Genomic DNA, 25,961 nt, shown 5'->3' with positions numbered 1-25,961 from the left:
TGATTGATTGGATTTCTGTGCTGCCCCTCTCCGAAGACTCAGGTGGCTTACAACATATAATAAAAAAACAATAAAATACAATGGTAAATCCAATTAATTAGCTAAATATCCAACCTAAAATTCCTAATATTTTAAAAAATCAATTGTATACACTCAGACCTCAGCCACTCATAATATTCATCGGCCAGGGGGCCTAAGATCTAATTGCCCCAAGTCTGGCAACACAAATGAGTCTTTAAACTGTTAGGGAAGGCGAGGAGGGTGGGAGCAGTGCATATCTCAGGGGGAGCTGATTCCAGAGGGCCGGGGCCCCCACAGAGAAGGCTCTTCTCCTAGGCCCCGCCAAGCGACATTACCTGGCTGACAGGACCTGGGGAAGGCTGACTCTATGGGACCTACTCGGTCACTGAGATTCGTACGGCAGAAGGCGGTCCTGCAAGTAATCTGACCTGATGCCCTGTAGGGCTTTATAGGTCATTACCAACATTTTGAATTGTGTCCGGAAACCAATCAGCAACCAATGCAGTCCGTGGAGTGTTGGAGAAATATGGGCATACCTTGGGAGGCGCATGACTGCATTTTGCATGATTTGAAGCTTTCAAACACTCTTCAAAAGTAGCCCCATGTGGACAGCATTGCAGTAGTCGAATCTCAAGGTGATAAGGGCATGAGCAACTCCCTGTCCAAACAGAGCAGGTCCCTGCAGTTGTAGCTTTCCATCAGCAATTATGGCACAGTTCACAAAGCAACCTGCAGCCAAGAACCAATGATCCGCTGGTCCCCATTACTCAGACACAAACAGGGTGAGAACCGCAATATTCTCATCATTGTATCGGATGGGTGGTGGCATCGCCAATGGCCATCTACAAATCAGAAACTCTCAGTTCTATAATTTATTTTCCTCCTCTTCCTCTCTTCTCCACTCTACCTACCTTATTTTTCGGAGCATAATTGTGGAAGCTGAAGACACCGCCAAGATCTTATAGAAACATAGAAGATTGACGACAGAAAAAGACCTCCTGGTCCATCTAGTCTGCCCTTACACTATTTCCTGTATTTTATCTTAGGATGGATCTATGTTTATCCCAGGCATGTTTCAATTCAGTGACTGTGGATTTACCAACCACGTCTGCTGGAAGTTTGTTTCAAGCATCTACTACTCTTTCAGTAAAATAATATTTTCTCACGTTACTTCTAATCTTTCCCCCAACTAACCTCAGATTGTGCTCCAGAAGTTTCATAAAGAACCATCAATAGGGATAGCCAAGCTGTATTAAGAAATTCTGCAAATTGGATTAACTCCTAGAAAGTTTTGAAACTCTGAACTGTTATCTTAATAACTTAAATATCTATATACAGTGATACCTCGTCTTAGGAACTTAATTGGTTCCAGGACAAGGTTTGTAAGGTGAAAAGTTTGTAAGACAAAACAATGTTTCCCATAGGAATCAATGGAAAAGCGATTAATGTGTGCAAGGCCAAAACTCACCCCTTTTGCCAGCCGAAGCACCCATTTTTGCGCTGCTGGGATTCCCCTGAGGTTCCCCTCCATGGGAAAACCCACCTCCGGACTTCCGTGTTTTTGTGATGCTGCAGGGGAATCCCAGCAACGAAAAAATGGGCGCTTCGCTGGCAACAGAAGTCCGGAGGCGGGGCATCCCAGGGGCGGCGGCTTGGGTTTGTAAGGTGAAAATAGTTTGGAAGAAGAGGCCAAAAAATCTTCAACCCTGGGTTTGTATCTCGAAAAGTTTGTATGACGAGGGGTTTGTAAGATGAAGTATCACTGTATATGTCTCTATCTCTATCTCTCTATCTATTAATTACCTTTTCCACCACTTTCACAAAATTGTCTCTGACCACATCATTCTCAGGCCAAATGTCCAAAATCGCCCTGAAACAGTCAAGGGATTTTTGTCGTCTCCCTTTCCAAGTTTGGAAAAAAGAAATTCGATAAAACCCCAGCATGCCCATTTTTAGAATAACACGCCTCCTACCAACAGTTTTATCTCTCAAAATGTCTTGCTCCACTGAATAAAAGGGGTGAAAAATAACCTGTTACGGAACAAGGGGGAAAGGGGCATCTGTCCAGCACACACACAGGGAGAGCGAGAGACCATTTAAGATATTGAAAGCTTAGGGAAAACCTAGAATTAAATGTTAGACCTTTGCAAAATTACAAAGATCAAAGGTTATGGGTATTTTTCTGCTTCTTGGCAGGGCCAGCTTTGGACATGTCCTACTAAGGTGGTTTACCGTAAATTTGCAACTGAGGAAAGCAGACATTCCTTACGCAAGCCGTCATTATTACTTGATGGAATGCATGACTCCAAAGAACGGGATTAGGTTCGCTGCTCAAAAGGCCTTTCAAAAGATCACCAGGGATTAGAAGAAATTCCAAAGATTAGAAGAAACCCGAAAGCTTCAACCCAATCCAGACTTTTTTTCCCCCTACTTCTGACAGGTTTGAACCTTCTCTGCCTGTACAATGAAGAGTCAACCCCGTGGCTTGAAAATTGCTCAAGCAAAGAATGTCCACAGCTGGGAGAAGGGCCAAGAAATTCAAGATGGCAGCTGCCCCGTTCCAAGCCCAGTGAACTGACATGAACCTAGGCAGGGCTTAATGCCTGGTGGGCTTCTGCGAAAGCCAATTCCCAGGCCGTGAGTAACCATCTCTTCCGTGAATCCCTAAGAGCGGATCCAGGCGATGCACTTTTGGCAGAAACCGACTCTCGAGAGCCAACTCCAAATTGCACGATCAGGAACTGTGAGTTAATGAAGGAGAGAATGTCTGTTGTTCAGGGATGAAATGACAGGGGTCCTTGGTGGTCTCGGAGTTTGATTGTTTTCTTGCAGAATTTTCATTACCCAACCGTGGAACACCATCCGAAGGAAGCTAGAAGGAAGAGGGGTTTGCGAGTTGAGGAAAAGGACAGTGGGGTCCTTGGTGGTCTCTGAGCTAGGTTGCTTTCTTGCATTGTTTCATCAACCAAACTACCGTATATTTCGGAGTATCAGACACATCTTTTTCCTCCCTCAGAGTCTGACAATTTGGGTGCGTCTTATACTCTGAATGTAGCTCCCCCTCCCCGTGCCCAGCCCTAACCAGATGCTAATGAAGTTCCCAGATCTTACTGGCTTGCAAGCTCTTTCACTGTTGCTCTCTGCGAAGAATGTTTTCCAAGTCCTAAGTCTTTGCAGAGGTTTTTTCATTGCTCCAACTTGCTCTGAATAAGTTTCTTTCCAGCCCTAACCAGGTGCTAACGATGTTCCCAGCTCTTACCGGGCAAGCTCTTTCATTGTTACTCTCTGCAAAGAGAGTTTTCCAAGCCCTAAATCTTTGCAGGGTTTTTTTCATTACTCTAACTTGCTCTAAAAAAGTTTCTTTCCAGCTCTAACCAGGTGCTAACAATGTTCCCAGCTCTTACCGGCTTGCAAGCTCTTTCATCACTCTCTGTGAAGAATGTTTTCCAAGCCCTAAGTCTTTGCAGGGTTTTTTCCATGGTTCTACTTGCTCTGGATGTTTTTTTCCAGATGCTAATGATGTTTCAAGCTCTCACTAGCTTGCAAGCTTTTTCATTGTTACTCTCTCCAAATAAAGTTTTTTTAAAGTCCTAACCTGGGGATAAAATAATGTGCTGGCTAAGGACGCTAGCCAGTTGAATACCTGGTAAACAGATTCTTTTCCCTATTTTCCTCCCCCAAAACTAAGGTGCGTCTTATTGCCCAAGGTTAACACTGATAGTACCTAGTTGGATCATGAAAATGTCTTTAAGAAAACGACCAAGCTCAGAGAGGACCAAGGACTGCCCATCCTCCTCATCCTCCCCATCCTCCTTTTCTTTCTTTTTGTCCTGTTCTTCTTCTTCCTCATTCTCTCCACAAAACCCTTCCCTTCTAAAACTGATGGTAATACCTAGTTGGATCATGAAACATCTTGAAACCAGGAAGATATGAATGCTTTTAGTTTTGGGGGTTTTAATTGTTTTCACATTTTTTATTTGTTGTGCGCTGCCCAGAGTCCGCAAGGAGTTGGGCGGCCTATAAATTTAATAAATTAAGTTAAATTAAACTGAAGAAAACAACCAAGCGCAAAGAGCACTAAGGACCTGACAGTCCTCCTCCTTCTCCACTCCCTTCTAGCACTGATGAGTTGGGTCAGGAAATCTCTGCAAGGAACCCACCAAGCTCACAGAGTACCAAAGACCTCTCAATTTTGAGCCAAGATATGAATTCAACTAAATTCACACCCAACACACGCCCCCTTTTGGCACGCGAACAAAAAAAGGTTCACCATCACTGGAGTAGAAGGTCCATGATGAAAGATGAGGGAGATTTCTCCATCCAAGGTGGCCTCCAGGCAGAGGTTGTATTCAGCCGGTTTGGACCAATTCAGGCAAACTGGTACAGTGGTACTACTACTTACGAACTTAATTCGTTCTATGACCAGGTCTTAAGTAGAAAAATTTGTAAGAAGAAGCAATTTTTCCCATAGGAGTCAATGTAAAAGCAAAGAATGCGTGCAATTGGGGAAACCACAGGGAGGGTGGAGGCCCTGTTTCCTCCCAGGAGATTCCTAGAGAGACTCGGCTTCTCCCAGCCTTTTCCGGCCCTGTTTCCTCCCAGGAGATTCCTAGAGGCCCCACAGAGGCCTCTCCCTGCCTTTTCCGGTTAGTTTTGGAGGCTCGGGTTTGTAAGTGGAAAATGGTTCTTGAGAAGAGGCAAAAAAACTTGAACACCCAGTTCTTATCTAGAAAAGTTAGTAAGCAGAGGCATTCATAGGTAGAGGTGCCACTGTAGTAGCAACCCGTGGGTGGGTTGCCCCCCCTGCCCCAGCACTATGCTGCCTTATTTAGGCACGTTTTGAAGCCAGGCACATGCGTGCAAGCCCCACGCGGGAGCAAAAAGCATGCATTGAAAGCCACGCACGCATGCAGGCTATGCACAGAAGGCTGTGCAACATGCGCGACATTCACATGTACAGAAAGTCACGCTTGCGACCAAAGCAAGTGCACGCACTCACATTAGTGAACCGGTAGGTCAAGCAAGTGCACATCAACACTGGCTCCAGCCAACTTGGCTGAGGCTCCGATATAAACCTCCCTGGAAGGCTATGCACCAGCACAGAAGTTTCTACTTAATCTTTACTCAGGTTTTGCTCACTGTGCCAAATGTAGAACTCTTTGTTTTATTTTTAAGTCTTGATCAAATAAAATAAAGAATCTTTAGACCTGAGTCACTGCCCTTGGTTACAAAGATGAAAAGCTAACTACGATATTAAAATTTAGATAAAAGAGATTTGATTATTCTTTCCATTATGTAATGTAACTTTTTATAAGATGGGAAGAAACCACAGTCAGGTAATGCGTTCCAGGCGTTGATCACTCTATTGCTGAAGTTGTATTTTCTGCAATCTAGTTTTGAGCAGTTTATGTTAAGTTTGAATCTATTATTGCTCGTGTGTTGTTACGGTTAATTTGTAAAATCCTCCCTTCCAGGAACTAAAAGAAAAGAGGATTGGTTAAAAGGGTAATAAAAAGAGATACCGAAGTATGATCAATGTACAAATATACTGTATATATTATGTAAAAATAATAGTTATATTGGCAATATGGATAGAGCACAATAAGAAATAGGAAACAGGTATGTCACAGTATTCAATGCTTTTAAATGTATTTGTATGTTTGTGTTAAAGATTAAAAAAGAAAAAGAAATTGATGATTAAAGAAATCCATATAAGAATTAGACAATATAGGATAAAAAGTAGATTAGAAATTAGAAATATATGGAAGAAATGAAAATGGAAATGAATCAGAGGTGTATTTAATTTAAATGATAAGCAGTGATGGGCTCCTACAGATATGGTCAGGTACGCAGAACCGGTAGAAAAATTTTGATAATTTTTTTCTTTTTTTCCCCTTCTGGGCTCTGGCTATGTTTTTCCTGTCACAGTAAATGAGGTTGAATGTGCATAATTTTAGAAGAATGGTGTATGTGTATATATATATATATACAGTTTATATAGTAGGTAATATATATTTTATGGCCTAATCAAGGACCAGCTAATCCCTCTGGGCTCCAATGAGAACATCAGCATCCAAGCCCCCAAAAATTCAGATCCAACGAAGGCCTTCTCCCAGTCAGTCTTACAGGGGAATTTGCTCAACCCGTCCACTTTGCACCTCCATAAAAAAATATCTTTCTCCGAACCTTCAAGGTGGTCAAATGATTGTTGTGTTGCAAACAAACCACCTTTGCTCAGAAGTGGGCTGCTAAGGTGGAATGGGGATGTGTGCTCGCCCCTGGGGCTCTGAGTGCTAGCGGAGTCCATGTTTTGGGGCGGTTTTTTTGCTTCTGCATGAGCCACGGGGGCAAGTACACATCACCATTCCACCTTAGCAGCCCATTTCTGAGCAAAGGTGGTTTGTTTGCACGTGCAGAAGCAAAAAAACGCCCCACGGACGTACCTGCATGTCCACGTGCGATTTTGCTACTTGAACAGGTGCAGTAGCACAATTACACTGGTCTCTGATAGGACTCAGAGCCACGGGGGCGAGCACGTTACCCTTCCACCTTAGCAGCCCACCTCTGCCTTTGCTGATGTTGAGCTCAAGTATCTCAAGCCTTTTGTCTTTATCATCAACGCTTCCTAACAGCTGCCATCAACATGCATCGACCTCAAAACTGGGGGAGCAAATACACCCCCACCCCAAAACAAATGAGACATGTACGGGGATAAATTTTACAACTACAACAACAACAACAATAATAATCTTCTTGGAGAAGATTGAAGGCAAAGTGGATAAAGAAAAGACCTGGTCATGGCTTACAAGTGGAACTCTCAAAAAGGAGACAGAAGGACTAATACTGGTGGCACAAGAACAGGCCATTAGAACAAATGCTGTCAAAGCCAGAATTGAAAAATCAACAGACGATCCAAAGTGCAGACTCTGTAAAGAAACAGATGAAACAATCGATCACATACTCAGCTGCTGCAAAAAGATCGCACAGACTGACTACAAGCATAGACACGATGCTGTGGCACAGATGATCCACTGGATTTATATGCCGCCCCGAGTTTGCAGAGAGGGGCGGCATATAAATCCAATAAAAATCCAATAAACCTAACCTGTGACGGAACTACCATTTACCAGTGGCAAAGAACTGGTGGGATCATAAGCCTGAAAAAGTGGTCGAAAATGAGCAAGCAAAACTACTGTGGGACTTCCGACTTCAGACTGACCAAATTCTGAAGCATACCACAGCAGACATCCTGATTGTGGAGAAAAAGAAAGTATGGATCATCGACATCGCAATCCCAGGGGACAGCAGAATTGAGGAGAAGCAGCTAGAGAAATTAGTGAAATACGAAGATCTAATAATTGAGCTGCAACAACTCTGGCATAAGCCAGTGAAAGTGATCCCAGTGGTACTTGGCACGCTGGGCGCAGTGCCAAAGGATCTCAGCGGACATTTGAAAACCATCGGAATTGACAAAATCTCCATCTGTCAATTGCAAAAGGCCGCATTACTGGGATCGGCAAACATAATTCACCGTTATATCACGTAGTCCTAGGTGCTTGGGAAGCGCCTGACTGGTGATGAAATACGAAATCCAGCATAGTGATCTCGTTTGCTGTGTTGTATTTACATCATAATAGTAATAATAATAATAACAACAACAATAATAATAACAATAATAATAGTAATAACAATAATAATAACAATAATAATAATTTATTGGATTTGTATGCCGCCCCTCTCTGAAGACTCCGGAGGGGAGGGAGATGATTGAAGTCCTAAAGGAAATGAAAAAATTACAAAATTTGCAGTGAGAGTGCTCCAATCCATGGAGGTTTTCGAGAAGAAATTCTACAGCCATTGATCTGGAATGGCATAGGGCCCTGATGGCGAACCACAGGTGGTACGCGGAGCCATATCAAAGGGCACGTGAGGCTTTGCCATGTCTCAGCTCCAGCACGCCAGCTGATTTTCCTCCGGATGCTTCAGGGAGGGTTCCCTGAAGTCTCGGAGGCAAAAAAAAATTCCCCCAACGGACAAACCGGATGTTTGGGAAAACGCACTTCGGGTTTTCTGTTGTGCTGTTTTTTGCACTCCAGAGGGTTCAGGGCAGCTTCCTGAAGCCCCGGAGTGCAAAAAACAGCACAATGGTCAAACTGGAAGTACATTTTCTAAACTCATGGTTTGCCGGTTGTGCTGGTTTTTGCACTCCGAAGCTTCCCTGAACCCTTTGGAGTGCAAAAAACAGCACAACCGAACTTCAGGTTTGCATTTTTTTTCACCTACCAGGATTCAGAAGGGCTGTGTGAATGCACAAGGGGCAGCATGGAGAGGTGCGCATGCTCAGGGGGGGAGGGAAGGGGTATGGGCACATGCACACATGCTAACACAAACACACACACACACAAACCTTTTGGCACTTGAACCAAAAAAGGTTCACCATCACTGGCATAGGTTCTCTTGTCTGAATAAGGAGCTGGACTAGAAGACCTCCAAGGTCCCTTCCAACTCTTGTTAATTCTATACTCTGCTTACTTTCTGATCACCACAAACACACCGCAAAGATTGCCTTCTCCATAAGCCTCAGGAAAGATCGGTGAATGTCTATCAAACCCGGGGTCTCCTGTTTTGCAGAGGGTTGGACTAGAAGATCTTCAAGATCCCTTCCAAAACCTCTGTTATTCTGTATTCTTCTGAAGATGTAGGGGAATGTTGTCTTTTGGTGTAAGAGGTAGTAGTTTTGTTGTATGTTAGTAGTTTTAGTATAGAGATGTTGTCTCCACATTGCAGAGCAGACCTGGCCAAGGGGCGGCCCGTGGGCCACATCCGGCCCGCCCGCTATCTGTGACTGGTCCGCGGAGGTCAGGGTCCACTCCAGTGCAAGGATGAAAGAGCTCACCATGTCTGCCGGGACTCCTCCAGTTCCTGGTTTCCTGATGAATCATGAGGAAGGAGGAGGAGTCCCGGCAGACGCGGTGAGCTCTTTCATCCTCGCACTGGAGCGGACTCCGACCTCCTACCAAAAGCGGCCGAGCACAGAAACCACGCAAACACTCCAGTGCAGTGACTGTGGTGCACATGTAGCTGTAAACCAAACAATTAGGGGTCTGTAGAGTGGGTCTGGGTGTTTAGGTCAGGCCAAGGTCTGGGTCTTTACATTATTGGGTAGAACTGAGTTGATTATATTAGTCTGGCCCTCTAAAACCATCCCAATTTCTCATGCGGCCCCATGGCAAAATGAATTGCCCATCCCCATTGTAGAGGGTCCTTCGTGTTACTATGTATAGTCCAGAACTTATGACCATAATGGACCCTGTCCCTTGGGGTTGTAACTCAGCAGAGCTGTAAAGCGAGTCCCCCTGTGTGCCACAAAATGAACCTGCTTATATTTTTTTTTAAAAAAAGGACAGACGCATCCTACCAGAAACTCTTTTATTTCTGAGTCACACAAAAGAAGAATTGTGAAGAACTGCCCGATTTCCCAGCACAGAGATTTTAACACGTTTTATCGATCGCCACCTCGGAAGGAGCTGAGGTAGGAAAGACTTGATAGAAGAGAAATCCCAAATCAAATCACGGTGTGGTTTGGAAGCCATCCTGCCCAGTGATTTAAAACTCAAGCCAGGCAAAGGCCATTTATAAACATCAAACAGGAAGCAATTTTGGTCATAATGCAAGTCCAAGCGGTACATTCAGTATTGATTAGGTATCCTTTTTTTTGTTGTTGCTGTTTTATTTGTTTTCTCGTAATGATTTCGCTTGCAGACTTCTCGGTTGTTACAAACTCTCCTGCAAGGTAAGATTGCCATGAAGGCGCAGTGGTTAGAAGAAGCAGTACTGCAGGCTAATTCTGCTGACTGTCATCAGTTCGATCCTGACTGGCTCAAGGTTGACTCAGCTTCCCATCCTTCCGAGGTGGGTCAAATGAGGACCCAGACTGTTGGGGGCAAGAGGCTGACTCTGTAAACCACTTAGAGAGGGCTGGAAATGCACTATGAAGTGGCATATAAGTCTAAGGGCTATTGCTATTGCTCTTCCATCCATCCATCCACTCATCCACGTGCAGTGGTTAGAATGCACTATTGCAGGCTAACTCAGCCCACTATCAGCAGTTTGATCCCGACTGGCTCGAGGGTGACTCGGTCTTCCAGCCTAAGGAAGGTTGGTTGATCAGTAAAATGAGGATCCATATTGTTGGGGGCATTAGACTGACTCTGTAAACCGCTTAGAGAGGGCTGGAAAGCACCGTGAAGTGGTATATAAGTCTAAGGGCTATTGCTGTTTCCTTGATTTTCGACTTATATACCGCTTCATAGTGCTTTTACAGCCCTCTCTAAGTGGTTTACGGAATCAGCCTCTTGCCTCCCAACAATCTGGGTCCTCGTTTGACCCACCTTGGAAGGATGGAAAGCTGAGTCAACCTTGAGCAGGTGGTGAGTTTTGAACTGCTGAACTACAGCTAGCAGTTAGCTGCACTCTAACCACTGCACCACTGTGGCTCTTATTTATTTTTCCTGCATTATCAAATGTAGGGAAGGGAAATTAGAGAAGTCTTAGTCAGGAAGGCAAGCAAAGGACGAACCAGGCTACCTAATATAATCCTCGGCTTACAACAGTTTTAGCAAAACAGTGAGTTGGCACCGTTTTTCACACTTATGACTGTTGCAGCCTCCTCATGATCACAAGATCACAACTCAAACACATGGCAACTGGTTCCTTTTTATGATGGTGTGACTAACATAACATCTGTAGTGGCAAGAAAGGTCATAAAATAGGGCGAAACTCACTTAAATTTCTCACTTACCGTTTAGGCACAATTGTGGTCGTAAGTAGAGAACTGTCTGGAAAGTGGATTACTCAATTCCACTTTAATTATAGGTTGTGTAATCTGTTTGGATTCACATTCAAAATTGAATCATTTTGTTCAAAGAATCCTTTTTTCCCCTTTCTCTCTCTTTCTCTTTCTTTCTTTTTCTTTCTTCCTCTTTCTTCCTTTCTTTCTGTTTCTTACTTTTTTCTTTTTTCTTTTTTTTTCTTTCTTTTATCTTTTCTTTCGCTTTTTCTTTTTTCCTTTCCTCTCTCTCTTTTCTTTCTTTTTCTCTTTCTTTCATTCTTTTTTTCTCATTTTCTTTTTTCCCTTTCTCCCTTTTTCTTTTTTCCCCCTTTCTTTCTCTTTCTTTCTTTATTTTCTAACCCCCTGCCTGACTTTGAAAACAGAGACCACTGGAGAACGCAATGCTGGAAACCAGCAGACCGAGTCAGCAGAGTTCAGCCCGCAGAGCAAAAGCCACTGACCTGGAAACACGGAGCAAAATCTATGTCAGGGTGTTGGGAAATAAAATGTTTTATTGGTCTCAGCAAAAGGAACCTTCCAGCAAAAAAAGGAGAAAAAAATACATGGAAGATCGGGGTGGAAAAATGAGTTAAGACTCATTTCTGGAATACTGCATCCAGTTTTGGACACAATAATAATAATAATAATAATAATAATAATTATTATTATTATTATTATTATTATTATTATTATTATTATTATTTATTAGATTTGTATGCCACCCCTCTCCGAAGACTCAGGGCGGCTCACAACAATAATAAACAGTGTACAAATCTAATATTTAAAAAACAATTTGAAAACCCTTATAGTAAATTAATCACACAATCCATTCAAACCATACACAAACCAAGATAGTTGGGGGATATGTCAGTTTCCCCATGCCTGGCTACAAAGATACGTTTTCAATAACTTACAAAAGGCGAGGTGGGTGGGGGCAGTTCTACTCTCTGGGGGGAGTTGATTCCAGAGGGCTGGGGCTGCCACAGAGAAGGCTATTCCCCTGGGTCCCACCAGACGACATTGTTTTGTCGACAGGACCCGGAAAAGGCCAACTTTGTGGGACCTAATCGGCCGCTGGGATTCGTGCGGCAGAAGGCAGTCCCAGAGGTATTCTGGTCCGAAGCCCTGTAGGGCTTAATAGGTCATAACCAACACTTTGAATTGTGACCGGAATCTGATCTTCAGTCAGTGCAGGCTTTTGAGCTTTTGAGACTTCAGAAAGAGTGCAGAGAAGAGCAACAAAGATGATTAGAGGGCTGGAGGCTAAAACATATGAAGAACAGTTGCAGGAAATGGATATTTCTAGCTGAACGAAAAGGACATGATAGCAGTCTTTCAATATTTGAGTGGCTCCTGCAAAGGATGAGAGAATCAAACGGTTTTCCAAAGCACCAAAAAGGCAAGAGGAGAAACAATGGATGGACAAAAATGAGCGGGTAAAAAAAGCTCTACAGAGAACCATTAAAACTGTCCAGAATATCATTGGGCTCTACCTACCCACCCTGGATGATATCTTCGCATCTCGCTGTTCTAAGAAGGTGCACAACATTCTCAGAGACTCTTCTCATCCTGCCTACAATCTTTTTGAACTGTTGCCTTCTGGTAGAAGATACAGAACAATTAATACTCGGACCACACGTTTTTCTGAATAGTTTTTATCCCAGAGCTATACTCGCACTTAACAACAAACTGAAGGGTCACCATCAGTGAGCTATTGGACAGTATTACTTGGTCTGTTGTGTAGATGTTTGGGTGGTTCAGGATGGGGAATTTGTGGGACATGTCTTTTTGGGATTGTTATGTGCGTTGGAACCGGTTTTTAGGCATCATGTGAATTTCGTTGTATGGTATACTGTGTATACAGTGATCCCTCGTTTTTCGCAGGGGATGTGTTCCAAGACCACCCATGAAAAAAGAATTTCCATGCAGAGTAGAGGAAAGATATTTTTTATGTATTTAATGAGTATTTGGACTTTTAAAACCCAACCTTTGCATTAAGCAGTCATTCTATAATGTTTCTCAGCTGGGACTACATGTGATATCCTACCAGTTTCTTTAATAGAGAACTGTAGTACTGTAGAAGAATTTTATGTATTTTTAATGGATTTAAATTTTTCATTAGATTTATTGGATTTTAGCCCCTTTTGAAAACCCATGAAGTAGCGAATCCGCAAAAGATGAACCGCGAAGTAGCGAGGGATTACTTCATACATACAATGAATAGAATAGAATAGAATTCTTTATTGGCCAAGTGTGGTTGCATACGTCTTTGGTGCATGTGCTCTCAGTGTACATCAAAGAAGATACATTTGTCAAGAATCATGATATGTAACACTTAATGATTGTCATAGGGGTCAAATAAGCAATGAAGAAACAATCAATATTAATATAAATCTTAAGGATATAAGGAACAAGTTACAGTCATACAGTCTCAAATGGGAAGGAATGGGTGATAGGAATGATGGGAAAAAATAATAGTAATAGTATTGCAGACTTAGTAAATAGTTTGACAGTGTTGATGGAATTATTTGTTTATCAGAGTGATGGCATTCGAGAAAAAACTTTTCTTGTGTGAAGTTGTCTTGGTGTGCAATGACAATAAAGTATGAAGTAAAACTAACCAAGGAGAGAAACAACCTAGAACTAAGGAGAAATTTCATAAGCAATCAACCAGTGGGACAGCTTGACTTAAGTTGTGGCTGCTCCATCACTGGAGGCTTTCCAAAAAAGACTGGACAACCTTTTGTCTGAAATGATGATGGGTCTTCTGCTTGAGCGGGGGGTTAGACTAGAAGATCTCCCAGAGTCTCTTCCAACTTTGTTGTTCTGTTAAAATGGACCCAAGGCAACGAGAAGCATAGAAAGCACATTTCACAATTTGGTAGCCTTGTGCAATTCCTCACTGCTGAAAACATCTGGATTTCAGGCAACCTATTTGTGTGGAAGACTGTCGTCACCACCCATGTCCCACAAGCCACGAGGTTTGCAAAGGATTCTGGGATGCAGTTTCCCAGAAACATGGCAATTACCTTGAAAATGAAGTTATCCGTGAACGATCACTTTGAAAGTGATACTTCTTCACTTCCATTCCCTGGAGAACACATGTTGGAAGGGATCACCCTATCTATCTATCTATCTATCTATCTATCTATCTATCTATCTATCTATCTACCTACCTACCTACCTACCTACCTTCTGTCATCTGTCTATCCTATCATCCACTAAGAGCTGGGGTGGCGCAATGGTTAGAGTGCAGCACGGCAGGCTACTTCAGCTAACTGCTCGTTGTAGTTCAGCAGTTCAAATCTCACCATCGGCTCCAGGTTGACTCAGCCTTCCATCCTTCTGTGGTGGGTCAAATGAGGACCCAGATGGTTGGGGGCAAGAGGCTGATTCTGTAAACCGCTTAGAAAGGGCTGTAAAGCACTGTGAAGCGGTATATAAGGCTAAATGCTATCTGCCTGCCTGCCTGCTTATCTATCTATTTATCTATCATCTATCTATCTATCGTCTATCTTGTCTTCTGTCTATCCTATCATCCATCCATATCTAACATTTCTGTCTGTCTTTCTGTCTGTCTATCTTCCATCATCTATCTGTCTATGCTATCATCCACTAAGAGCCGGGGTGGCGCAATGGTTAGAGTGCAGCACAATAGTTAAGAGTTCAGCAATGCAGGTTACTTCAGCTAACTGCTCGCGGTAGTTCAGCAGTTCAAATCTCACCACCGGCTCCAGGTTGACTCAGCCTTCTCTCCTTCCGAGGTGGGTCAAACGAGGACCCAGATTTATTTATTTATTTATTTATTTATTAGATTTGTATGCCGCCCCTTTCCGTGCCCCTTGTTGGGGTCAATATGCTGATTCTGTAAACCACTTAGAGAGGGCTGTAAAAGCACTATGAAGTGGCATGTAAGTCTAAATGCTATTGCTAAAAAAAGTGCCAATGAAATTATCCATGGGAGGGGATGGTCCAGTTTCTTCTTAAAAGCGTCCAGAGATGGGGAGTCCACAGTACATACCTCATAGCTAAATGAAATCTTAGTAGTTGCAACTTACGAGCATTTCTGGTTCTCATATAGTCTTCATCCCAACCTTTTGGAATTGAACGGGGTGTATGGAGTGTTCAGGGGGGGTAGCATCTTTGGTGTAGGAGCATGTCATGTCCTTTTGCGGCAGCTCATTTTAGGGCAGCTTTTAGGGCAGCTCACTCACCGTTGGTCCCTACAGCTCTCACCTGTGGCTCCTAGTAGCTGTAGCCTGCACAGTAGCCACACCCTGAGCAACAGTTCCGACAGGCTGGCTAAACCCAGTTGAGAGTACCTATTGGGTCATTGACCTTTGATGAGATAGGGACTTGTCCATCCCAAGTATGTGAAGACAGATTCCAGCGGACTGAGTGGATGACACCCACTAGAATAGTCAATGGTCATGAAGGCGGTCTCTGCAAGTGATGTGGTACACTAAGAGCACGGCAAGACACGGAAGATGCCCTGGTCAACCCCTGCATCCAGCCAGCCCATCTCCAACTATCTCGACTCTTGTCCTGCTATTGGAGCAAGATGGAATCGGGAAAGAGAGTGAGGCTGACTATGTGCTCCCCTCCCTCACTTCAATCCAGTGCTTCTCGAATAACGGGGTGGGACCCTCGGGAGGGGGGGCACAAAGCAATGCTGGGGGGGCGCATGACCAGAGGGAACATGGGGGGATTGCTGCAGGAAGTGAGGGGGGGGGGCTTCGCACCAAACAATAGCACACAGCACAGAGCAGGAGATATGAAGTACAGAGAGGCAAACCCTTAAGAGACAACATGGAAAAGTATTTAACAGGGATGAAAAGAAAGGAGGAGAGAGACGGAGATAATGAGACAAACGTAAACCTCCCGAAAACTAAGACAAGGAAATATAATGAAGCATATGTAGCGCTTGGTTTCACTGTGACTAAGGTGGGAGACAAGAAAAGACTGGAATGTTTACTGTGTCTAAAAATATTGGCAGCAGACAGCATGAAGCCAAATACCTTAAGGCATCACTTAAACACGTTGCACTTGTATTTGTGGAAAAAAACTTGAGTTTTTTCGGCAAAAACGTGCCAAATATTGCAAAACAATCGTCCTGGCAGAGAGTTGGGTCACATGAAATGTTTACTTCTTCCTAGGGGGTGCATAACAGAAAATAATTGTTATGTTCTTCCTGGTTTGTAATTGGTTGAGTTCTCCTCGCAGCCTGATTGGTTGATATTCTGTTGCCAGGCTGTCACAGTAGTGGCGGGAGATTCCTGGCTTACCGATTGGCTGTTCTGGTGTTGTGCCAAATATAAATAGACCTGTCATTCTCCTCAGCTTTTACTCTTCTTTCTTGCTGTATTTCCATTAAATGGTTGTGTTGCTCCGACAAGTCTCTTCCTCTCCTTCCTATTTAACAATAATTAAGAAGGTCTGCTTTAATCCAACTCACGTGCAAGTTTTGACATCCACTCCAAGATGTCAAGGTCCTCTTTGAAAGCAATGGACAAACATAATGGAATTGAACATGGCTACTAGGTCTCCCCCACCCCCTTAAGTCTTCTCCTGACTGAACATCCCTGGGTCCACCAACCTCTTCTCATCTATAATGACCTCATCTGAAGCGTCTCTCACCCAACCATCTCCTTTCTCCTGCTGGATGGAAACAAGACACAAGGACACCAAACCCCAAGTATGATCTCACCAGGCATGAGTAGAGGCAAACAATGATTTCATGTGTCTTTGATGAAAAGTCTTCTAATGCAGTGCAGAAGCGCATTAAGACCAGAAGTTTCCACGCTGCTGGCTCATCTTCAAGTTGCTGTCAACAACCCCACCCCAAATCTTTTTCCGATCCAATGTTCTCCAGCCAGGAATCCCCCTCCCATCTTGTGAGGCCTACATTTATTTCCCTCAGAACAGTTTCTATGTTTTCCCCTTTCAGCCCAGTCTTCCAATTGGATCCAACCTTTGGGGGGGGGGGGTTGAGATTTTTTAAAATTTGGCAGTAGGAATGAGCCTGCCGTGAGCATGTTTTGTGATGTCCTAGATACGTGATGGTGAACCTACGGCATGTGTGCCACAGGTGGCACACAGAGCCCATGTCGGAGGGCACACAACTTTGCCCTGTATCAGCTCCAGCGCACATCTGTGATTTTTAGCCTTGGGGACGCCGCTTTGTCCTCCAGATGCTTCTTGGAAGCTTCTCTGAAGCCCCGGAAACAAAAAAAAATATCTCTCAGTGGACAAACTGAAAGTTATGCTGTTTTTTGCACTCCGGAGGGTTCAGGAAAGCTTCCTGGAGCCTCAGAGTGGAAAAAACAGCACAATGGGCAAAACATTTCATACTGCCCCCCTCTGAGAGGACTGAGTCAACGCGCCCAATTTTCTGAAACTACTAGATGCTCCAGAAGCCAGAAGCCCAAACTGAGCTCAAACTAGGCTTTTTAGACGGTTCATGGCGTCCCTCCATGACATGCTCCACAGTTGGCCTTCAAGGCAACATTACCAGGGATTTTTGAGGTGTTCTCAGGACAGCAAGAAGCCTATTATTAGTCAGTGGAATGACTTGCCACTAAAAGCTGTAGATGCTCCAACACTGGAGGTTCTAGACTGAAATGATTGTTTGTTTGTTTGTTTGTTTGTTTGTTTGTTTGTTTGTTTGTATATGTCGCCCGTCTCCAAGGACTCATACAAAAAAACAATGCAACATCATCGTCCAATTAATTTAAAACAGTTAACCTAAAGCCCCCATAGTATTAAAATCAGTCACTGCCATTCACACAACAAACATACACTACATTCATTTGGCCAGGGGGCTAGGGTCTAAGGGTCCCAAGCCTGGAGGCATGAGTTGTGAGACTCTTGCAGAAGGCAAGGAGGGTGGGGGCAATGCAGATACCCGGGGGGAGCCGATTCCAGAGGGCCGAGGCCCCCACAGAAGAGGCTCTTCCCCTAGGTCCCGCCAAGCGACATTGTCTAGTTCAGTGTTTTTCAACCAGTGTGCTGTGGCACACTAGTGTGCCGCGAGACATGGTCAGGTGTGCCGTGAAGAAGGAAGCTCAGGTTCCGGTCTCGCAACTTTTTGCTGAGAGAGAGAGTGTGTGTGAGAGAGAGAAAGAAAGCAAGAGAGAGAGAGAGAGAAAGAAAGAGAAAGAAAGAAAAGAGAGGAAGAGAGAGAAAGCAAGAGGGAGAGAGAAAGAAAGCAAGAGGGAGAGAAAAAGAGAGAAAGAAAAAAAGAGAAAGAAAGCAAGAGAGAGAGAGAAAAGGAGAGGAAGGGAGAGACAGAGAGAGAAATGAGAGAAAAAAGGGAGGAAAAAAGAGAAATGAGAAAATGATTGAGACATAGAATGAGAGGAAAGAGAGAGAAACAAAAGAGAGAGAAGTGACTTGATTTAAAGCATATGATAAAAAGAACTCAAAGAATAAGAGAAAACCTCCCCAGCGCTCACCTGTTTCAAGAGTGTGTATACACACTCACACACACACACACAAGGGGGGAGGAGACAGGGATGGAAAAAGAGAGGAGAGTGTCTTAGAGTGTCATTTTGTATCATTTTGGTTGGTGACGTGCCCCAGGATTTTGTAAATGTAAAAAATGTGCCGCGGCTCAAAAAAGGTTGAAAATCACTGGTCTAGTTGATGAGACCTGGAGAAAGCCGACTCTGTGGGACCTGACTTGTCTCGGATTCATGCGCAAAAGACGGTCCTGCAAGTAATCGGGTCCGATGCTATGTAGGGCTTTATAGGTCATAACCAACACTTTAAATTGTGTCCAGAAATCAATCAGCAACCAGTGCAGTCCGCAGAATGTTGGAGAGACATGGGTATATCTAGGAAGACCCGTGACCACTTGCACAGCTACGTTTTGCACGATTTGCAGTTTCCGAACACTCTTCAAAGGTAGCCCCATGTAGAGAGCATTGTAGTAGTCGAACCTGGAGGTGATGAGGGCATGAGTGACTGTGAGCAAAGACTCCCTGTCCAAATAGGGCCACAACTGGTGCACCAGGCAAACCTGGGCAAACGCCCCCCTTGCCACAGCCGAAAGATGATGTTCCAAAGTCAGCTGTGGATCGAAAAGGACGCCCAAGTTGCGGACCCTCTCTGAGCGGGTCAAAGGCATGCGCATGAAGCAAATCTTGAGAGATGTGTGGGCGTGCAAGATTTCGGCGATGTTCCATCGGTTGATTGTTCTCACTGTCAAAAAAGGTCTCATTTCCAGGTTGAATCTCTCCTTGGTCAGTTTTCATCCATTCTTCCTTGTCTGGCCTTTTGGTGTTTTGGAAAATAGCTTGACCTCCTCCTCCCTGCGGTAGCCCCTCAAACATTGGAAGACTGCTATCCTGTCTCCCCTGGTCCTTCTCTTCTCTAGACTAACCGTGCCCAGTTCCTGCAAACGTTCATCGTATATTTTATCCTCCAGTCCCCTCATCATCCTGATTGCTCTTCTCTGCACTCTTTATAGAGTCTCAACATCTTTTTTATGCTGTGGGGACCAAAACTGGATGCATTATTCTCGGTGTGCTAAGGCTTTATAGAGTGGTATTAGCACCTCCCTTGATCTTGATTGTATCCCTCTGTTAATGCAACTGAGGGTTGAGGACTACCTGGAGGCAGGTTCTTTAGATCTTGTGGAATCACAAGACCGCTTCCGTCATCGTTAAGGATGGCCCTGGGCACTTCACAAGACCCGCCAATCCTAATGAGCAGGTCTGATCCTCTTGGCTCAGGGTGAAACATTTATTTAAACATTTAAATGGCTGTTTTGCAGTTGTGGAGTCCAAAAGGGGAGTGATTACCTGGGTTAAATCCCCTTGCAAGCACCAACCTCTGCAACAACGGCAGGATTTCAGTCGGTTAATGAGTCACCAAAGGCACAAATAGTTAAGTTATACAGGTACCCTGTTTCTCCCAAAATAAGACCTCACCAGGAAATAAGCCCCAATGCGTCTTTTGAAGCAAAATTTAATATAAGAGAAGAATCCCTCGAACACTATGATTGTGAAAAAGGTGCTAGAATGTGCAGAAATGAGCAAATTAACTATGCAATTAAGAGAGAGGGAGAGGAAACAAGGTACTATAAAATTTGGGAGGGATGGTATGATTGGCTTGAAAAGAAAAGTAAAATTAATGTGTGAGTTAGGTTTATTTATTTATTTATTTATTTATATTTCTATGCCGCCCAACGCCCTAGGGACTCAGGGCGACTCACAACAAAAGAATGAAATGATAAGAATGAAATGAATGAAATGTAATAATAATAATAATAATAATAACAACAACAACAACAACAACAGAGTTGGAAGGGACCTTGGAGGTCTTCTAGTTCAACCCCCTGCTTAGGCAGGAAACCCTACACTACTTCAGACAGATGGTTATCCAACATCTGCTTAAAAACTTCCAGTGTTGGAGCATTCACAACTTCTGGAGGCAAGCTGTTCCACTGATCAACCGTTCTGACTGTCAGGAAATTTCTCTTTAGTTCTAAGTTGCATCTCTCCTTGTTTAGTTTCCACTCATTGTTTCTTGTTCTACCCTCGAGTGTTTTGGAGAATAGCTTGACTCCTTCTTTGTGGAAACCCCTGAGATACCAGAAGGCTACTATCCTGTCTCCCCTGGTTCTTCTTTTCATTAAATTAGCCATGCCCAGTTCCTGCAACCGCTCTTCATATGTTTTAGCTTTTAGTTCCCTAATCATCTTCGTTGCTCTTCTCTGCACTTTCTCTAGAGTCTCAACCTCCTTTTTGCAACGTGGCGACCAAAACTGAATGCCATATTCCAAGTGTGGCCTTACCAAGGCCTTATAAAGTGGTATTAACCCTTCGTGTGATTCTCTCTCTCTCTGTTGATGCAGCCTAGAACTGTGTTGGCATTTTTAGCAGCTGCTGCACATGGCTGGCTCATGTTTAAATGGTTGTCCACTAGGACTCTAAGATCCCTCTCACAGTTACTACTGTTGAGCAATGTACCACATATACTGTACCTGTATGCTTTGTTTTACTTGCCTAAATGTAGAACCTTGCTTTTTTCACCATTGAATTTCATTTTGTTAGATAGCGCCCATTGTTCAAGTTTCTCAAGAACTATAAAAATGAAATGATATGATGAATGAAAAGATAAGAATGAAGTGACATAAGAAATGTGACAGATGTAATCTTAAATCTTAATGGCTGTAAAGTAATATCTATAATGTACATAATGGTATAAAATTATTGGATAATAGGTAATAGTGTACGTAATAATCAATAGGTAAAGATAAAAAATGTTTAGGTATAAAACAATAGCCATTGTTGAGAAAATGTAGAACTGGGAAGAAAAGCTGCATTAGTGGCATTATATTTTATGTACAGGTGTTTTGTTTTCTTTGCTTTGTTTTCAACCTGTAAAATTGCAATAAAAAGTTTTGAAAAGAACAAGAGGGAAATAAAAGACCCGTGTCTTGTTTTCAGGGGAAGTTAATCGTTTTATGCCCACAACTGAGCCCCAAAATTTCTGCTGCAAGCAAGACAATTCTTGAGTACGTTTTGAGCCATTTTACGATCTTTCTTGCCACTTTCTTGAAAGGAAAAGGAATGTAGAGAAGAAAGAAATCACTTCCGATCTTCTTTTCAGCTGTTACAATAACACTCTGTCTTAAAACCTAGCTCTCTTTTATCATCTATCCTGTCTCGTCATTAAAACCATAAATTGCAAGTTCATTTTTTCACCGCGCTTCATGCCAAAAGGCCTATACAGTAATTGTTTTCCAGGTAAAATCAACTTAAATATTATCTTTTCTCTAATCAAAGTCAATTTAGACAAATGGGGATATCCTTCGAAAGTGCCTGAAAGGAATTTCTCTGGGACCAATATTTGCACACCCACCCCTTGCATCTCCCGTGAAAATCCAGCCAAACCTGGTCAATTCATTCACATTCCGCTTGTCAATTTCAAATGGACTTTGTTTTGGTTTTTTTGCAACAGATTATACTCAGAGAGAAAGCAGGCCAGGCCAACATGACTGGCTGCCCGCCCACAGGGGGAGGCTGGGTCCCATGGCCAGTGCAAACACACGCACGCACGCTTGCTTTGCACACTTAAAAAAAGCTTTTGCTCAAACTTCATGAACTGCAGTTCCCAGCAGCCTCAGGGAGGAAAACACCATTTCCGCAGCCACCAAAAAACGCGTGGAGCAACAGAGAGAGGAAGAAACCACCCGAAAACAGGAACTGGGATTCCAAGACCTATAAACAGGAACTGGGATTCCAAGACCTATAAACACAGGCAAAGACCAAATAAAAGGACAAAAAAACCCACCCCAACCTCTGCATTTAAATATCATGTACAAAAAAACAAAGGCTGGGCAGCTTTTCATTATATATACCCCCAGCAATTGAAAGCTGTGTGCATGGAGCACTGCTTTTAAACCCCTGCTTGCAAAGGTTGGGTAGTTCAGCTGTTGACGTGGTTACAAGAGGGACAAGGAAGGTGAAAGCAGGGGGGTGATTTCCTAAAAGTTGCAACCTTTCCCCCACCACCAACCCAGGAGGATCCCAAGCTAAAAAAACCCTGCCAATTCAACAGGCCTGCAAGCAATTTCTGCAGCGGAACAGCCTCCTCCCCTGCTCTTCAGCTGCATTTGAAGATGCTGACCCAGGTTGAGCCATTTCAATTTGTTCCATAAGCCCAGCTGCAAGCATGCCCATTGCACATCTGGGCAGCAGCCACAACATTTGGGTTTTCACGCTCCCCAAGACTTGGCAAATCTCCAGCATGTCCTCTGCACAGTAGGCTCCATTTGCAGGGCGAAGGTTCAAACCCAACCAACCAACTCCCCACAAGGTCCATTCCCACAACCTATAATTCACCTAGTCACCCCAATGCAAAAAAAAAGCGCATCAGGAGAGGCGAACAAGGTTCGGGCCCATGCAGACCCAAGAAGAACTTAGCTCAGCTAACCAGGGTTAAAGCTTTCTTCACTCAACCCAACCCAGATTTTCCTTTTCCAAGGTCGCTAGTTAAGATTGAGCCTCGCTGGTCCCATTCACACAACTCCTGGCTAACTCCCCTGGGTCAAGGCCCGGTTGCGCCTAAGACTATAGACTCCCATATGTTATGAAGCTTTAACATCCCCCCCCCCCAAAGAGGCCCTCCAAAACTTTTCCAAGGGCCCAAGCAGGCAATTTGCAAAGTGTGTATGTATGCAGAGGTAATTTAAAGAAAACGCACGTCTTTACTCCCCCATCAAACAAGCAGGCATCCATATAAATTCAAATTTCTCACCCATTTAGCCGCCTAACCCAAGTTTTAAGTCGAGACAGAACTTTCTCTGGGGTGATGGGGAGCAGAAACCCCTACCAGAAAGTGGGGGAGGGAGAAATATGTTTTCCCGCTAGTGCTGGCCCCCTCCCCGAAACACGCGTACGCGCGCGTATACACGCGTGTGGTTTCCACGGTTTTCTGATCTTCCTGCCGCCCACCACCCCTTTCTCTCCCCTCCTGCGGGCGCCCGCTTGCAAATGCAGAGCGTTTGTGTCCCCCCCCCCTTTCCTCCTCACCCGCCCCAAAAGTGCTGTAAGGGAACTCTCGCCGCTTCTTTTTGCGAGCAAAACAGAAAAAATATATCAATGTTTGTTTTTTTGAAAGAAGGGCAAGATTTCACCCTGCGCCTTTTCCGGTTGGTTGCTTAGTTGGTTGGTTTGCTTTAAAAAAAAAAACGAACGAAAAACAAAACAAAAGCTTGCTACATATTTTATATTCTTCGGCGGAGAGAGTGAAACAACCGAAGGGGGGGGGGGGAGACGAAGAGAAAGTGAGCTCGCCCTCCGACCTTACCTTATTGCCCGAGCCGCTCCGTGAAAGGCCGCTGACCCCTCTTTCTCTCGCTCTCTGTTATTTTTGTTTTTTTCTTAAACAATCCCAATAATCCCCCCAAAATAAGAAGAATAATTCCTTTGGCTGCGCATCCAAGACGTCTCCAAATCCCAGTGGAGCGGATTTTGAGGGAGGAGGAGGAGGAGGGAGGGAAGGTGTTTTTTAAGGGGGAGAGGAGGTGGCCAAAAAAAAATAAAAAATGATTTTAAAAAAAATCAAAGGAGCACTTAAGAATTTTTTTAAAAGCCAAAAAAAGCAGATCCAAAGGGACGGTGCAAGTCCTGCCACGCCGTGATCCTCCTCCCTCGGCGTTCCCCGGAGCAGCTTTCCCAAATGGGCTCGGCGCGGTGCGTAAAAATCCGAGGAGGCGACTCGGCGCTTGGCTTGGCTTTGGCTCGGCTGGAAAGCTCCGTCCGCTTCGGGGGGCCGGAAATCTCTCCCTCCTCCGCCTCTCCTAAGATGTCTGAAGCTCCCAGCCGGAGGAGGAGGAGGAGGAGAGGAGGAGGAGACACCGGCAGCAACAGCCGCCGACGCGCGCCCCGCACTTTGTGGCTGCGTTTTGCAACGGATCTATCTGATTTTATAATTATTATTATTTTTGCAAAGGTTCAACTTTGCGGAGAGCTCCGGCTGGGCTCCGCAAAGGAGGAGGAAAGGGAGGAGAGAGGAGGGGAAGGCAGGAAGGCGCCCCCCCTCCCCACTCCGCCTTGTTGCAACCGCCGCAACAGCAGCAGCAGCAGCAAAGATTGCGCCCGGGCTGGGGCGCACGGTTTGCAGCAGCTTGGCTGACACTCTTAAAGGGACCAGCGTCGCCTCCGACACCTCTGACGGTGGGGTGGGGAGGGGTGAGGAGGAAAAGAGGAAGGTTAGCGGGGGGGGGGGCAACCCACCCACCCAGTAAAAAAAATAAGAGGGGAGGGGAGGTTTGCATGGCAGGCTTTGCGCCTTCCCTGCAGCTCTCCAAAGGAGTGGGATGAAAGGAAGGGGGCTTAGTGGGGAGGGGACCCGCTGAGAGGTGTAGGTCATTGGCGGGGGGGGGCAGCATTTGCAGGTGAGTGGAGCTGGGGGGCAAAGAAGTCAACGGGGTTTCATGTGGACGCTGAAGGAGACCACAGTTATTTCCGCGGTGGGATTGCAGATCAGTTGCAATGACCCTTAGAAAGAAGTAGAAACGTTGGTCAGATCAGGTGTGACGCACTTAGTGACCTCTGTCCTTAGCGGCAATTGTGGTGGTAAGTCAGGATCCGCCCATATTTATAAAAGAAGGCTAAGCCTCGGAATTATTATTATTATTATTATTATTATTATTATTATTATTATTATTATTATTTATTAGATTTGTATGCCACCCCCTTCTGAAGACTCTGGGCAGCTCCTAGCATATAATATAAAACAGTGACTACAAAGACAGATCTGATTAATTAAAAAACTACATAAGCTAAAAACCCAGTATCTTAAAAATCAATCAAATTCAAATCACAATCATACATCATATTTATCGTCCAGGGCCAAGATCTGATTACCCCAAGCCTGGTAACATGTGAGTCTCAAGATTCTTGCGAAAGGCAAGGAAGGTGGGGGCCAGGGCCACCACAGAGAAGGCTCTTCCCCTAAGTTCCACCAAACGACATTGTCTGGTTGACGGGACCTGCAGAAGGCCAACTCTGGGACCTAACGGCAGAATGCCGCCTGTGTACCTTAATTAACGGGTTTGCCAAAAAGCCCCGCGTGTTTTCGTTTTGCATGTGACTTTCCTGATTTCCACCGTCTGGAACAAACTGCATTCTGCCCCTACCCACCCCCGACATGAATTGCTTAGCCGCGTTAAATCAATATTCATTTATAATCTTCAGCGCACAATTATGGTTCCCTCTCGCACAAAACCCATCACTTTCCAGCACCTCCCATCTGTCAAGATATATAATTAGCGTATTATGGCCTATATATCTGCTAATAACTTTCGCCCAAGCCCCTCAAGTGAGCTTGAATTAAAGAGAGCTAAATAAGGCATGGCTGCTAATCCATTTACGAGTCTTCCATATTGGTTCAAACTTCAAAAATAAAGACAGACAGGTAGTCCTTGATTTACGACCACAATGGGAAGCAGAATTTCCATTGCTAAGTAAGGCGGTGGTGATGTGAGTCACATCTGATTTTTTTAACACACATACACCTGTTTAGTGAACTACATGGTCATTAATTGCAGATTTTGGACCAGAATTTTTGTTGCTAAGCAAGAAGGTTGTGGTCA

General features: G+C 44.3%; 1 protein-coding gene across 28 annotated transcripts in view; it reads right to left on the bottom strand.

The window, feature by feature from the left end:
• NCOR2 (nuclear receptor corepressor 2) overlaps positions 1–24,424 on the bottom strand; it is a 309,568-nt gene extending 285,144 nt beyond the window's left edge. For 13 of the 28 annotated variants that reach the window (XM_070762122.1, XM_070762134.1, XM_070762138.1 and 10 more), the window contains exon 1: positions 23,672–24,185. The gene's annotated coding sequence lies outside the window, so the exon portion shown is untranslated. Of the gene's footprint in view, positions 1–23,671 lie in introns of all 28 variants that reach the window. The other 15 variants (XM_070762125.1, XM_070762150.1, XM_070762152.1 and 12 more) reach the window with 6 other exon arrangements.
• Positions 24,425–25,961: the final 1,537 nt, after the last annotated feature.

The sequence above is a fragment of the Erythrolamprus reginae genome, chromosome 10, assembly GCF_031021105.1.
Source record: "Erythrolamprus reginae isolate rEryReg1 chromosome 10, rEryReg1.hap1, whole genome shotgun sequence".
NCBI classification, from domain to species: domain Eukaryota; kingdom Metazoa; phylum Chordata; class Lepidosauria; order Squamata; family Dipsadidae; genus Erythrolamprus; species Erythrolamprus reginae.
The sequence above is the reverse complement of the archived record's forward strand: the minus strand, read 5'-3'. Positions and strand labels throughout refer to the sequence as shown.